We start from the raw sequence: 14,883 nt of genomic DNA, 5'->3' as shown, positions 1-14,883 counted from the left end.
TCATGTGCCTTGCTGCACATTATCCTGCTTATTACACGGCCACGTACTAAACAAACTAACTACTTGACTCCCAATATTAATTGAAATGATTTTTTTCGACCTGAAAATTATCGTATTGCTTCCGCTAAGAAAATACAACTCTGTTCAACGGCGCACCAACGACTGAAACTCCGACAACAACAACTTAATTTAAAATGAAGGCAGCTCTGATTGATGTTTCCTGTGACTGTCCAAGTCCACAGTTTCCACTCCACTAACAAGTCTTTAAACAATACAGATCCCATTCTGTGTTGCTGCTTCTGTGGATTTATCTGACGTCCAGCGCTCTGTCTTTTAACCTCTTTTCCTTTCTCTTGATCCTCCTTAGCAACGGTCATTATAGTGCTTAACAGTGGTATGTACTACTGTCATATTAACCTCTGAAATGTCCGAGTTGACCAATCAGAATTGAGTATTCAACTTTGCAATGTAATACAAAGGTTTAAACATCTAAGGTACAACTTTCAGCATTCTGACGACTTGAATATGCAGTTAACACAAGGTAGAGCTGAGGCTGATCACTAGATCACATTCTATTTTAAGATGACACTAACCCTGAGAAAATCCCTAGAAAGACTTCCGGCAGCCTTTTTTCTGACCTAACCCATCTTCAAACTTGGCCTTCATATTGGTGTCAAATACACATTTGTTATGTTTCTTGACTGCACACTGAAATATTGACACCTTACAGAGTTCAAACCTTCCTCTGTGATAGTCGCAGGAGCACATTCACTTTCACTGTCATAACAATGGACATACAATTAAATAAAGGGTCATTTTAATTAAATGCAATGAATACAGACATGAACAAAATCAATGAGTAAAGGAGTACCAATGTATGTCAAAATAAATGAGTGAAGAATATATTTGGAAGATGTAATAGCTTGGGGATACACAGGAGATCATTGATTGGATTGAACATTTGACATAAACCAATCATATTAATTTAATACAATAACAGTCGTGAGCATAAGAAATTACTGGATGTGTGTGTGTGTCTGTCTGTCTGTCTGTCTGTCTGCCTGTCTGTCTGCCTGTCTGCCTGCCTGTCTGTCTGTCTGTCTGTCTGTCTGTCTGTCTGTCTGTGTGTCTGTCTGTCTGTCTGTCTGTCTGTCTGTCTGTCTGTCTGTCTGTCTGTCTGTTTGTCTGCCTGTCTGCCTGCCTGTCTGTCTGTCTGTCTGTCTGTCTGTATGTCTGTCTGTCTGTCTGTCTGTGTAAAATGCAGTTACATTCCTCCCACATTAGACCCCTACTTTAGGCCCTTGGCTAATGTGATGCAATTCTTGGAGCAAAGTCCTGTAAACACAAGAAGTTCACAGGAGAGCTTCGAACTGATGTCACACGCTGAAGATTTATAGGAAATTACGTCCGGAGAATTGACAAAGACATTTGCTGAGACACAGTAGTGACACTACCAACTCTGAAGTTCTATCCCCCAAAATAATCCTTTTACCTACAGAAAGCCGGTAATCAAACATTTCATCAGCAAGACATAACCGCTTACGTTTCTAACGGCAGACTCCAGAAGGCCTCTTCAGAGAGCATGTTAAGTCCTATCATTATCTGTAGAAGAATATGTTGCAGTATGCATATTCAGAAGTAAGCAGGAGGTTATCTTCTAACACAGCTAATGAAGAAAGCCTGAGAAACAGGCGCTAGCTTATACACTAGGTCACCCAAGGCTGAATAAGTGCTGTCTGTACAGAGAGAGAAACATGAACTGAGGCGAGGACAGAAGAGGAAAACTAATAGAAGGAGAGCAGAAAGAAATTCTGCTGTAAGGATTGAGCAGCCAATATATAAGTAAACATAATACAGGCCAGTGCTCGATGTTGATGTCAAAGGAATGTCTTCCGCTTAAAAAAAACTGTCTAGGTGTCCATTAGTGTTCTTCTTAGGTATTTGCAGGCCATTTCCTGACTGAGAACCCGGAGTTTTCTGTGATTTTTAAGCTCCATACGACTGCCCTCTCAAATTGTTTCCACACATTATGGAGATATTGGCTCACAGATTTTGTGGTGATGTCATATGTTTTCTGCATAAAAGTAAAACTACTTTTTCTTTCATCAAATTCATCAAAAACAGACTCATCTTTGGCACAGAGTTTTCTCCGATGGGGTTTGAGAGATTCAAGCCTTCATTGATTTATTGTTGTTCTCCTCTCATTCTGTGGACTGCTGGAAACTCAGTCTGAACAGCTCTCATTTGCAATCGATCATTTTGGATAGCTCATCCAGATCGACCTCTGCACCATGAGAATACAAAGGTAAGGCATAATCTTCTCTAAAACCACAACTTTACCTAAACGTTTACCCATAAAGCTGCAGCTGCAGCCGCTCTGCACTTTGTATTTGGGATCAAATACATTTCATTTATATATTACAATAATATGTCTTGATGTTTTGGCCTTTGTTTACATTGGTAACACATGAATCATTCAGTTATTTCAATGTTAAGTTCTTATCAATGAACATGAACGTAAACATAATGCCTAAGGAAATTAAATCTGGTACAGTGCTAAAGCAGTGCTAAATGACAGGAGCATTTGTTGGATGGAAATAGTCAATATTCTTGCTTAGACAGGCCTTACTTTGAACTAATGCCAACAAGATGCCCGTTTACGTGAAATTGAAATCTATCAGAAGCTGCATGGTTTTCATATCGTCATTTGACAATTTAATATTTTTTGAGGTTAAATATTAACAGTCATGACATAATACAATAAAAATACCCACACAGACAAAGAATGCCAAAAAGCCTGTGCAGTAACCAAATGGGAGCACTTATTTTGTTATAATTGTTACCCCCAATAGTTATTACACACCATTCCTCTTTCATGTATAGTTCTACTGTATGAGGAACTTCTTATAATTGTACCTCTTAACGCATGATGGACACAGGATAATCTTTCCAATGGCAAAATGGACATCATTTTTTTAAACCACCCTAAATGGCTATTTTTGTAATATTGTGATTTGTGAAGCGTACAAAGCGATTCCAAGAATGAGTCTGTGTCTGTGTACATAACTGAAAGCTAAACCAAGAACAACATTGTAAGGATTAAGAGGTTTTTCCTTCCCAAAACACTTCCCTAATCTCACTTCCGACTGCCCCGAGAAGAAACCATTTTAGGGCACAACCCATTATTTGAAATCCCACAAGCTGTTTATTTTAGAGTTTAATACATCATGTGTATGCTTATCATATACGTATAACATCGACGTATACCAGGTGTAATGCCCCTGATAGGGCAACAAGTCACACAAGATACACAGAATGGCTGCCTTTGATGAAAGAGGTTGCACCAACATCTGGAGCATGTTGCTAGATGAATTGTGGGTAAACAGAATGCTTGATGGGAGACGGCCTCTGTTCCTTCCCCAGGGGTCTAAAGACAGCAGGCGGAGCAGATGGATGGTCATACAGGACGGACCTGCAGAGGGTCAGCTGGTCAAACCCCCTGCTGTTCCACCATGTCACACACACACATGGAGTGTGAACTTCCCCACAGCCTCCACCAGGCCTCACACCCCAAATACATCCCCTCTGCTCTACCTTGTTGTATGTTTCAGCACTTTTTGGTTCAAATAGAATATGCTTCTTTACAGCTAAACAGTTTCCAAAGATTGCAGTGCTTTACATCTGTTCATTTTAAAACCTCCCAGCCATGGACCGCTGCAGGTAAGATTCCTAAAACCCTAAAATGAGGTAACATTTCTGGTTCCCTTGTCTCAAAGACAATGTTTTTTTGGTTTGATGCCTGAAATAAGGTATAGCCTATGCTTAATTGAAGCTTTAAGGATTTTCACATTTTGTTCTATGACATAAAATACATCAGTAAATTCTGTTCGCTGTTTTTATATGTCATAGAAACGGTGGTTGCTAACAAGTGACTGAATGAGACTACAGCATGACACCAAACATGGGTCCGCCTTTAGCTTAGCGTGGTGTCAATCATGGGGCCGTTTCTTAACTTTTGACATAGTGTGAATATGTGGAGATTAACCTGCTGAACAAACTTTACAATTTACAAATATTCCAACATCCAATGGACAAATCCCATTTATTTTTGTCAAGATAGCCCTTGCAATGCTCACTTCCTGGTTGGCCTACACACATATATATCATCACTGCGCCACTTGTTGGCTTCCATTTATTCCACTCCAAATATTCTCATCTTGCAACAAAAAAAAAAACGTTAACCTACTGCTGTTTGTTCTTTCAATGTGGTCATTCAGTAGGTTTTTAGTCAGTGTCTAAGTGTTAGGTGATGTGTCTTAGTTAAGTGTGTTAAGATTCTCTTTGCTTCACGATTGTTCAGCTCAGTGAAAAGGGAGATCAAGGATAAAGAGACCTTTCACGAAATAGAAAATAGGTGTGCAGTTTGTATAGTAGAGTTAACTATCGTACATTGATAGAAAACAAATGATTTGAACCTGAAACAATTTAAAAACATGGTTAAAGAGAGGAATTGAATGTGTTTAGCTTTGAAAAGAACAACACTGACTTAAGGTTGGACATGTGGAAGAAGATCAACCATTCCCCCTCCCTTTGTTGGTCTATAACACATCACCTGACTTCTTCCTTTACTGCCCTCATCATTATTATGTCCACTAGAGGGCTTGGCCATAGTGCTTTTGTGCGAGGCCTTATGTAATGTATGTTTCAGATTTTGAGCAGTCTTTTGCATTGTCTGTATTGTAGCGTGTCAGAATTGCTGCAGTTGACTTGCTGCTGTCTACAGTGATTGCTCCTGTCTGTTTCCATTCAATCAAACCTCTCATGTTTAAATGTCAAATAACTACTGGAGCCCCCAATACAGAATTCAGACAGAAAGCTCCACTCATTGTTTGCTTGTGTGTATGCTGGGGGGGCTATAACTTCCTTTCTTGCATAGACACTTGAAAGGCGAATTACTGTATCTCCTGAACACAATATGGTGGTCCAGTGATGACGTGTTTTGGTACGCTGACCATAGCACCACCACTTTAGATTTCTGAAGTGTAAATGCAGTTGCCAAAAGTTAAAAGTTAATGTTAGGCTATAAACAAATAACAAAACGGCTAAAATGATTGGTCATGCTTTTTACAGTACTACAGCTTCCACAGATGAATTTTTTTCATGGATTTTTTGTCAAAGCACTTCAGATATTCATTGCTATCGGGATGTTAAGAGCATTCCATGGAATATAACAAAAAGTGTATCTCGAGCCGGTTTCTCAAACTTACCTACCCCACCTTTAAGTGTTTTTTTACATAAGGTTTATTTTTTGTCTCATCTTCAAAATGTTAGGGCCTAATTGCAATTTATTGACCAAAACAATGTTTTTTTTGGAAACAAAACCAAATATTGATCATTATTTTTGCAATATACGGAACATTTCAACTGATTTGGTTGTGTTTTTTTTAAACAAGAACCTTTTTACAATCTCTTTATTTCCAAAATCAAAGAAAAATGCAATTTTAGGGGATGTTCGATAGCTATTTGATATTTATTTATATTAATAGTTGGAAACCACTTTTTGTACAACTTTATTTACATTTTGTCTAAGGACAAGTATATTTAACACAACAAGTGCATGCTTTAGCGTTTTGGGCATGGTTTATTTGAAATGTCATGGGTGGGACAGAAAATGTGCTGGAAGGTTTTGAAATAAACAAAACAAAAAAATTGCAATCTTTGGAAACCGTTTAGCGGTACAGGAGCATTTGCTATTTGTAACAAAAGTGCTGAAACTACACTTTTTTAGCAAGTGGCTTTTTTAATACGCGTATAAGCTTCAAATATTCACATATTCACATATTTTATTTTGAAGAACAAAATGTAAACATCTCTTAAACTTCAGTCATCAAACCTGAAACAAAATTGAAAAAAAACCAACGGTGACTTTGAGAGAGGAAACCGGAAATTCTAAATGCTAACTAATATCCTGGTTTTATAACTCATTCCTGAACCACTCTAAATGGGCACCTTTTGTGTTGCAGGTGTATTATGTTGACTGTGCCAAAGGTTGTGTGCTGTCTCTCCCTGAATACAACTATTCATCACCAACCCTAACCCTGACACAGCAATCACTATTTATGAAACAATAAAATGCTTGCATGTACTTTGTCTATATAAAATGGGGTTCTGGTTTTCTAGAAAGGAGTCAGACAAGCATTTTCAGTGAAAATCCAAAGCTCCATAGACACATAAAATGAGACATCAGTGTGCTGTGATCGGGGAGTCTTACTGGGCCACTGAAAGCACCATCTGCTGCCAATGAAAGTTTATTCCCTCTGTGGACATGGCAGAGGCCTGCTGCTGAGGCCCGAGCAGTCCACGTCCCTCAGCTGCGTGTCAGACGATGAACAGTGTGCCACCCTGCTTTCTAAAAACCCCCTCCCCTCTGCAGCTGGGGGGAGAAAAAAAATGCAGCATCACGGCATTTCCCCTAAGCACTGCCACTGTCCCTGACATCAGGGATCAGGGAAGCAATCGGAAAAAAGTATGTTTCTCCTCAAGAAAATGAAATCATGACCCCATGTAGGATTTACTTTGACAAACAACTACGGCACATTTTGATCTTCCAAACTGATTGTTGTTTTGTTTTTTAATGCTTCTGAACCAAAAATACTTTTTACATCAGATGCACGCTTGCACAAATGCACAGCGCCAGTTTACGCTGTGAAACGATTGGTTGGCAACAAAAATACTCACTTAAAGGTGGGGTAGGTAATTTTGGAGAAACCAGCTCGAGTGCACTAGAATTTGAAAATACACAGCCGGAAAAATCTGCCACTTCCTTACAGAGCCCCTCCTCCAACACACACGAACGCGCACATGACCAATGAGGGCACAGTGGCGGAGCCAGGACATTTTCAGTGGGGTGGCCAGGATGGAACCAGTGATCATTTTGGGATGGCATTGAAATCACTATTATATGAACATAAAAATACATCTCACTAGAAAATAAGGGGTTATTTAAGGCACCTACAACACACATACATTATTTGGGATTAAGCTAGTGGTGGAATAGATCAAATAATATTCAGTATATCTAACTATTTTTTTCGTATTCCCGCAGGAAGTAACAACAAAGCTTACATTATACAAATGTAATGCAATATACAGACTGTTTAGCTTATGGTGATCAGCAGCCCTATGAGCTCATTCTCTCAGTGTATCATCAGGAATACAGAGACGCACACACATCATTTAAATAAGAGTTTTTAAATTAAATTATAGGTTAAGAATAAACATCTTAAAGTAAATAACAATAAACAATAGCCCTTAACCCTGTAAGGCCCCCGGTTGTAATTTTACAACATTACTTGAAGCTATCCTAAAAGAGTCAGTAAATGTTTTTTTATAAAGACTACGTTTACATAGTCAAACGGTCCTTTTGTTCAGCCTCACAATGCTATTGGGTAGTCAATGTGTTATAGGTCCTGACCTCTGGCGATACACGCCAGGGATTTTGGGCCCCATGGAAATATATCACATTGGGCCCCACCACCAGGCACAGGCCACGGCAACCAAGCTCAATGCTGTAACCACACCTCCAGAACCCAACCGACTCATTTATGCTTTAAATAACTCTACCTGTACAGGCTTGCATCTATATTGTAGTCCAATACTAACTGCACAATATTTACTGACACTGAGCTGTGAAAATATTATATAACATAATAACACTTATGGGGGGACAGGGCTGCTAAGATGGATCTGTTGGTCCTGGCACCAGGGGGAGGGACAACTGATTTAGTATGAATTCCTGCTAGAAATGTAACTGCATTTACTAAATGTCAGCTAAAAGAGGAGTGCAATTAAAAACCTGTATAGATATTAACAGTACTTAATGTGAAGATAAACTTCTGTTGTTGCAATGTTGAGGTAGAATGAAGGAGTCTGGAACGTCGTTTAGCCAAAGCACTGAGAGTTTTATTGAACACAGTACATTAATACGGCCGGGGAGATCACTTAGTTTCACACTGTCCCGTGCTCCACCATCATGATCTCTGCTCCAAAAGCCACAAAACATCTAGCACCACGAGGGGAGGCGGGCCCACAGAAGCCCGCGTTTACCTAATCAATAGCAAATGGGAGACAATAATCTACTTGTCTCAAGGAAACGCAGACAAGCCTGAAACCTTCCCCCCACAGGATATGGGAGAAGCGTTTGACCTGTGACCTCAATTTACAGAGGAGTCTTTGACTGACACTTCAAACACATGTTTGCAGTATCACAGAATCTAAGAAACTATAGGAAAATCTATAAACAGATCAGATTAAAATATTCTCTTACAGATTCACTCTTTTTATCAATCTATTGATAACCAATTAACATTAGTCTAAGAATATTTCAGTCAATACTTAAAATCAATAAGCGTCTTCAGAGTTGTGTGGGCTCAGATACATTCATTACATTAAAAGTAGAACAAGATTGAAAACACTTCAATCACCATGATTGAACACAGTCAATCATAATAAAAATCATCTCTCTTCAGTGCTTGGCATCTTTTGTCAAAAGGCACAATAATAAACACATGGGGTACAAAATATTACAGCAAAACATATGTTTCAAAAATAAGATCTTTTATCATTTATCACTCAGTTAATCTCATTCATCAAACACAAATTCTAAATCAGCTTACATCTCAAAGATTTACTTTAAGGCAATTACTTATTAAAAACACAATTAGAATTTAGGATTATAAGAAATCCAATTGAGGTATAAATCAGAATCATGAGAGATCCAGCTAAGGTTCCCAGTTAAGGTATAAATTCACAGTGATGAATCGATCAATCTGTAATCAGATTAAACAGATAATCTGTAAAGTTACAGTGTCCTCAATCTTTAACATTACTTTACGTTTACTTCATTACGCTTTATTCAAGAGTAAAGCATGATATTTAATTAATTACATTACTTCAACTATCAATCAGTATGTCATCTCAAAATCTGAAGGGAAAACTAAACAATTCTCAAGATGTTTAACAATCTGAAAAGGAAGAATCAAACATTTTATTGTATAACAACCTGAAAAAGAAAAATCAAAACATCTGTTCTTTATTCAGCGTATCAACTGTAATCAATATTAGAAATATCTTATTGTTCAATACCTTATAAATCTGAAAATATCAATTAATTAATTTGTTTAGTGTGAAAGTGTAATCTGATCTGACAAAATATATTTATCACCACTATTTACCACATATCTGTTCATTGGGAATACAAAAACAATCATTAATTGTACATCTGTAATCATCTGGTCATTCAATTCAAATGTTATCTTTGTATCAGAGCTAGAAGAACATGTTTTCCTCCTCTCTTTATGACACAGAATGTCTGGTGTGTAAAGGCATCCTGATACTGTAGATTAGCACTGAGGTGCTGATTGGCTCAAAACTCTTCTTCATCAGAGCGCCATATTTCAATTATCTGTAGATTAGCACTGAGGTGCTGATTGGCTCAAAACTCTTCTTCATCAGAGCGCCATATCTCAATTATCTGTAGATTAGGTGCTGATTGGCTCAAAACTCTTCTTCATCAGAGCGCCATATCTCAATCCCCCCCCAATTGCTCTGCTTTTGTGGCTCAATTCAGTGAGCACTTTATGATCTCCCAGTGAAACAGAGGCTCATCTGCCTGCATTCCTTCTGCTATCTGCTTGAGAGCAGTGCACCTGCCTATTCCAAGTGGAATATCCAGATGCCCCCCCCCGTGATGGGAGAGGTTATGAAAACATCTGCTCCTCCAAGAAACATGGAACCTTGTATGAAGCCTCTGAAGCCATCGCTCGTCCTGCAGAGTTGTCTGTTTGGGCCCCCCCCCCCCCCCCCCCGAGCAGAAAGATGAAGAAGCATCCCATCTCATCAGAAAGTTGAAGATTAGAATCCTCTCATCTCGAACGACCTCCTTGCCCGTGGATAAGTTGCTCTCTGCAGCCGGAGAGTGTGATCCTCTCTCTCTGACCCTTGGCCTTCAGAGCTGTCCTAGTTATTGGGTTAACACTTGATAGGGATGTTTTCCTGAGTGCAGACAACTCAAAGTAATGGATTAGCACATTATCATTCAATTACAAAAATAGGATAGGCCCCCTCAGAATGATTTGGGAGCCTTCCTAACACATGCACATTGTAAATGTAAGGTTTGTGTTAGTCATTTAACATGCAATAATCATATACTCATCAGTCCAAAGCAGAGAAATGTTATTTTAAGTTAAATGTGAGCTAGTCCCTGTGGAATAACACTTTCTCAATGATTATAAATGTTATATTAATTCACCATTTACCGTTTGATCAAGGATTAGTTTATCAGAAGTACATTTCCTCTTCCATAAAACATAGGTTTGAGAAATGAATGTTCCAATATGAAATCAATTGCTCAATTTCTCAATATAATTTGACTCTTCCCTCTTTTCTTACATATTGTCACATATGAAATAATAACTTAGGAGTCTATTTAAGCATGGTATTGTCTATATAAGCTATTAATCGAGAAAACTCAGAGTCAGTATGCAACTCGCAAATATCTCTCCTCCTTCCTATCCCTCTCTTCCACATCTCCCTCTCATACTCACTTCCCCATCTCTTTCTCATCCCTCTCTCTTCTTCATCTCTTTCTTTACTCACTTCCCCATCTCTTTCTCTCTTACTTCTGTTAGATATGAAGTAAAAACACACAAGTCCATGTAAGCATCTGAGTTACCACTGAAAGCATGGCATAAATCAGTGGTTACCAAACGGTGTGCCGCGGCACACTGGTGTGCCGTGAGGCAAGTCCGGGTGTGCCGTGGGATTTTGTGACAACCATACATTATTATTGCAATATAAAACTACACAAAAATAATTATTTTTTAATTCACTATATCAGTGCTTTGTAGGTTTATATGTACGTAACCTACGCGACTTGCGCATCCACATCTCCACGTACAGTGCTGCATAAACATGGCTGAGTCAGCGATAACTCTCGAGGGGTGGAGGTATGCCCATTATTTTGAGTTCGTCCAAAGAATAGACAGGAATGTGACGGTGAGGTGCAAACTGTGTCCAGGCCAGCAGCTGTTATCCACTGCTGTAAACACCACGTGGTCAAACCTCAACACACACCTGCAAAGAACACATGCTAAGGTGAAGCTAAAGCGCAGCTATTAGTTGTTTGTTTATATCACACAGTCTGTTCTTCTTCTCTGTTTTCTGGTTGTTGCCTGTTTTGAATGACAAATACACACTACCGCCATGGATGTACAATAAGAACTAGATACAGCGTGGGAGGCGGGGCCTCATTCATTCCTATGAGAGCTGCTCATTAGTGCATGATGATAAAATGGCCCAACTTTTGAGAGAGTGAAACGTCACAGATTACCCAGCATGCCTGAGAAGTACCCGTATGTGCACTCATAGAGCATGCGCAACTTTAACCAAAATGCTCGTTCACATCAAGCACGTCAATTTGCGTACACGTAACAGCACCGCACGTTCATGACAGCATGGTAATGGATTGTTGTTATCATGGATTTGATATGAACGAGGCGGCAGATAGCAGCTAGCGGCTAACTAGTAATGATCTAGTGATATCGGTAATATTAACTCTATTTAATACAACATTTACGGTACAAGATTTAATCATACAGCCCATGTAGTATGACAATGAATTACAGCAAACATGTGCAATATATCCATTATTACAGCTCCGTGGGATGGCAGTAAGACGATATGGATCCATTCCCATTGTGCATCCATGGGTAAAGATAAACGCAACTCACATTGGTTCCTCATACAGCATCTCTGTAAACTACGTGTATTCACTGAATTTCACTCTCTGCCTTTAACGGCTCGTTGTAGCTCCAATAGCTCCAACCCCACCCTCCCTGTGAGCACAGTGTGCTCTGATTGGTCGGGACACGTAACATGAACGTGCCGGGCTGCGCGGTCCCGTGGATTAGATGCGCGTTCATAATGCAGAGGGAAATAACTCTCAGAATAACGTTATTAGCAATTTTTTACAACTTGAGGAACGGATGTTTTTTAATAAGGGCTATACAAGTGTTCATACTGGGTTGTTTATTTAGTTTAAAAAAATTATCCAACGAGTTACAGACCACTCTTTCCCCATGTAAGTCAATGGGAAAAAGTGTTTCCGGGCCTGGCAACCAAACGGAAGTGTAGTACCGCCGTTTGGCCAGCACGAATATTTTCATCTGAGTCCGGCGCACTTCCTGGGGGCTTGACTACCGCCGCCTGCTGGTAAGGAAAGTTATTGCCACTCACGCATGCGCAGTTTGTACGTGCTCGGCGAGTAAAGTAACGAGTAAAGTAACGAGTTACTTTATGTAGACTTCTCGGTTTCATTTATTCGACTCTGTATAATTGTTACTGTAGCTAAAACGGCTAAATCGCTTTTGAGAGATTTTAAATCTCAGATCTGCTCAGGCGAAACCTGCTTTACAGCTCTCAGCACTCAAGCCTGCATTATTAACATAGGCAGGGCCAGTCTATTGATTGCGTGAAGTAGAACTGCGTGACTCAGTCATCCTTTAGCTCAAAAAGCATTTAAATACCGCATTTAGAAACTGATGAACTCAGTGTGCATCTGGACCCGGTGACAACATTACCTATTGACGCAGCAACCACTGTAAGTTATATTCTTGTTTAATTAGACTTCTCGGTTTCATTTATTCGACTCTGTATAATTGTTACTGTAGCTAAAACGGCTAAATCGCTTTTGAGAGATTTTAAATCTCAGATCTGCTCAGGCGAAACCTGCTTTACAGCTCTCAGCACTCAAGCCTGCATTATTAACATAGGCAGGGCCAGTCTATTGATTGCGTGAAGTAGAACTGCGTGACTCAGTCATCCTTTAGCTCAAAAAGCATTTAAATACCGCATTTAGAAACTGATGAACTCAGTGTGCATCTGGACCCGGTGACAACATTACCTATTGACGCAGCAACCACTGTAAGTTATATTCTTGTTTAATTAGACTTCTCGGTTTCATTTATTCGACTCTGTATAATTGTTACTGTAGCTAAAACGGCTAAATCGCTTTTGAGAGATTTTAAATCTCAGATCTGCTCAGGCGAAACCTGCTTTACAGCTCTCAGCACTCAAGCCTGCATTATTAACATAGGCAGGGCCAGTCTATTGATTGCGTGAAGTAGAACTGCGTGACTCAGTCATCCTTTAGCTCAAAAAGCATTTACATACCGCATTTAGAAACTGATGAACTCAGTGTGCATCTGGACCCGGTGACAACATTACCTATTGACGCAGCAACCACTGTAAGTTATATTCTTGTTTAATTAGACTTCTCGGTTTCATTTATTCGACTCTGTATAATTGTTACTGTAGCTAAAACGGCTAAATCGCTTTTGAGAGATTTTAAATCTCAGATCTGCTCAGGCGAAACCTGCTTTACAGCTCTCAGCACTCAAGCCTGCATTATTAACATAGGCAGGGCCAGTCTATTGTCGCCCATCAGCTGTAGATAGTTAACTAATTAACTTCAGCTGTGAGAACTGAGCAATCAGGCGTCCATTTCGGGTAGCTCTTTCCTGGAGCGGCAGCTTCAGCGGCAGACAGGCTAAGACTGACAAAGACATTAGAGTCCTACGGGAGTAAGACTGACAAAGACATTAGAGTCCTACGGGAGTCACGAGGGAGGCAAAGAGGAGGCAAATCCTACTTTGATTGAGCTAAGTATCGTTGGCGTTTTTAATTTTTACTTTTGTTGTTTAGCCCCTCATGCTATAATCATGTGTATTTTCTCCATTCCTGTTCATGTGTCTTCTCGCAATTATCACTGGCCCCGTGTATCTCCTAATCGATATAACCGGCCTGCTCTCGTCTATCCCACGTGCTCCACTGAGATCCATCATCTAGTTTCAGGTGGCCTGTGGAACTGCCAGTCAGCTGTTCCTAAGGCTGACTTCATCTCTGGCTACGCCTCCCTGCAGTCTCTGGATTTCCTTGCTCTCACTGAGACCTGGATTACTCCATCCAACACATCCACCCCAGCAGCTCTCTCCACTGCATATTCCTTCTCCCATACACCCAGACCCACTGGCAGAGGAGGTGGCACTGGTCTCCTGCTCTCTCCCAAATGGAGCTTTTCCCTCTTCAAGCTACCTAACTTTACTCCTTCCACCTTTGAGTTCCATGCCGTCACAGTAACCCATCCTATACAGTTAACCATTGTTGTTCTCTACCGTCCACCAGGCGCCTTGGGGGACTTCTTGGAGGAATTAGATCATCTCCTCTCACACATCCCTGAAACTGGCCCTCCCGCTGTACTTCTCGGAGACTTCAACCTCCAGATGGGGAAGATAGACGAACTAACATCTCTGTTAACCGCCTTTGCTTTCTCACTCTCTCCGTCCCCACCGACTCATAAAGCTGGCAATGTCCTTGATCTCATATTCTCAAGGAACTGCGCTACTTCTAACCTCTCTGTAAACCCGCTCCACACATCCGATCACTTCTTCATTTCATTCTCTCTATCCCTTTCCAAACATAACAAACTAATCTCTTCCCATCCTACACTTGTCCGCCGTAACCTTCGCTCCCTCTCTCCCTCTACCTTTGCCTCGTCGGTGCTCTCAGCCCTCCCTTCCTCTGATTCGTTCCAACTACTGCCTCCAAACTCTGCTGCAGAAACTCTCCTCTCTACTCTCTCATCCACTCTGGACTCGCTCTGTCCTCTGACATCTCGGCAGGCTCGTCAGTCCCCTCCGGCTCCCTGGCTAAATGATGCACTGCGTGCTAATAGAACCGTCCTTAGGGCAGCAGAGCGGAAATGGTGGAAATCCAAACACCGTGACGACCTCCTAACCTATCAAGCTCTCCTCTCCTCTTTCTCTG

This window comes from Gymnodraco acuticeps, unplaced genomic scaffold (genome assembly GCF_902827175.1).
Source record: "Gymnodraco acuticeps unplaced genomic scaffold, fGymAcu1.1, whole genome shotgun sequence".
NCBI classification, from domain to species: domain Eukaryota; kingdom Metazoa; phylum Chordata; class Actinopteri; order Perciformes; family Bathydraconidae; genus Gymnodraco; species Gymnodraco acuticeps.
Note: the sequence above shows the minus strand (reverse complement) of the source record.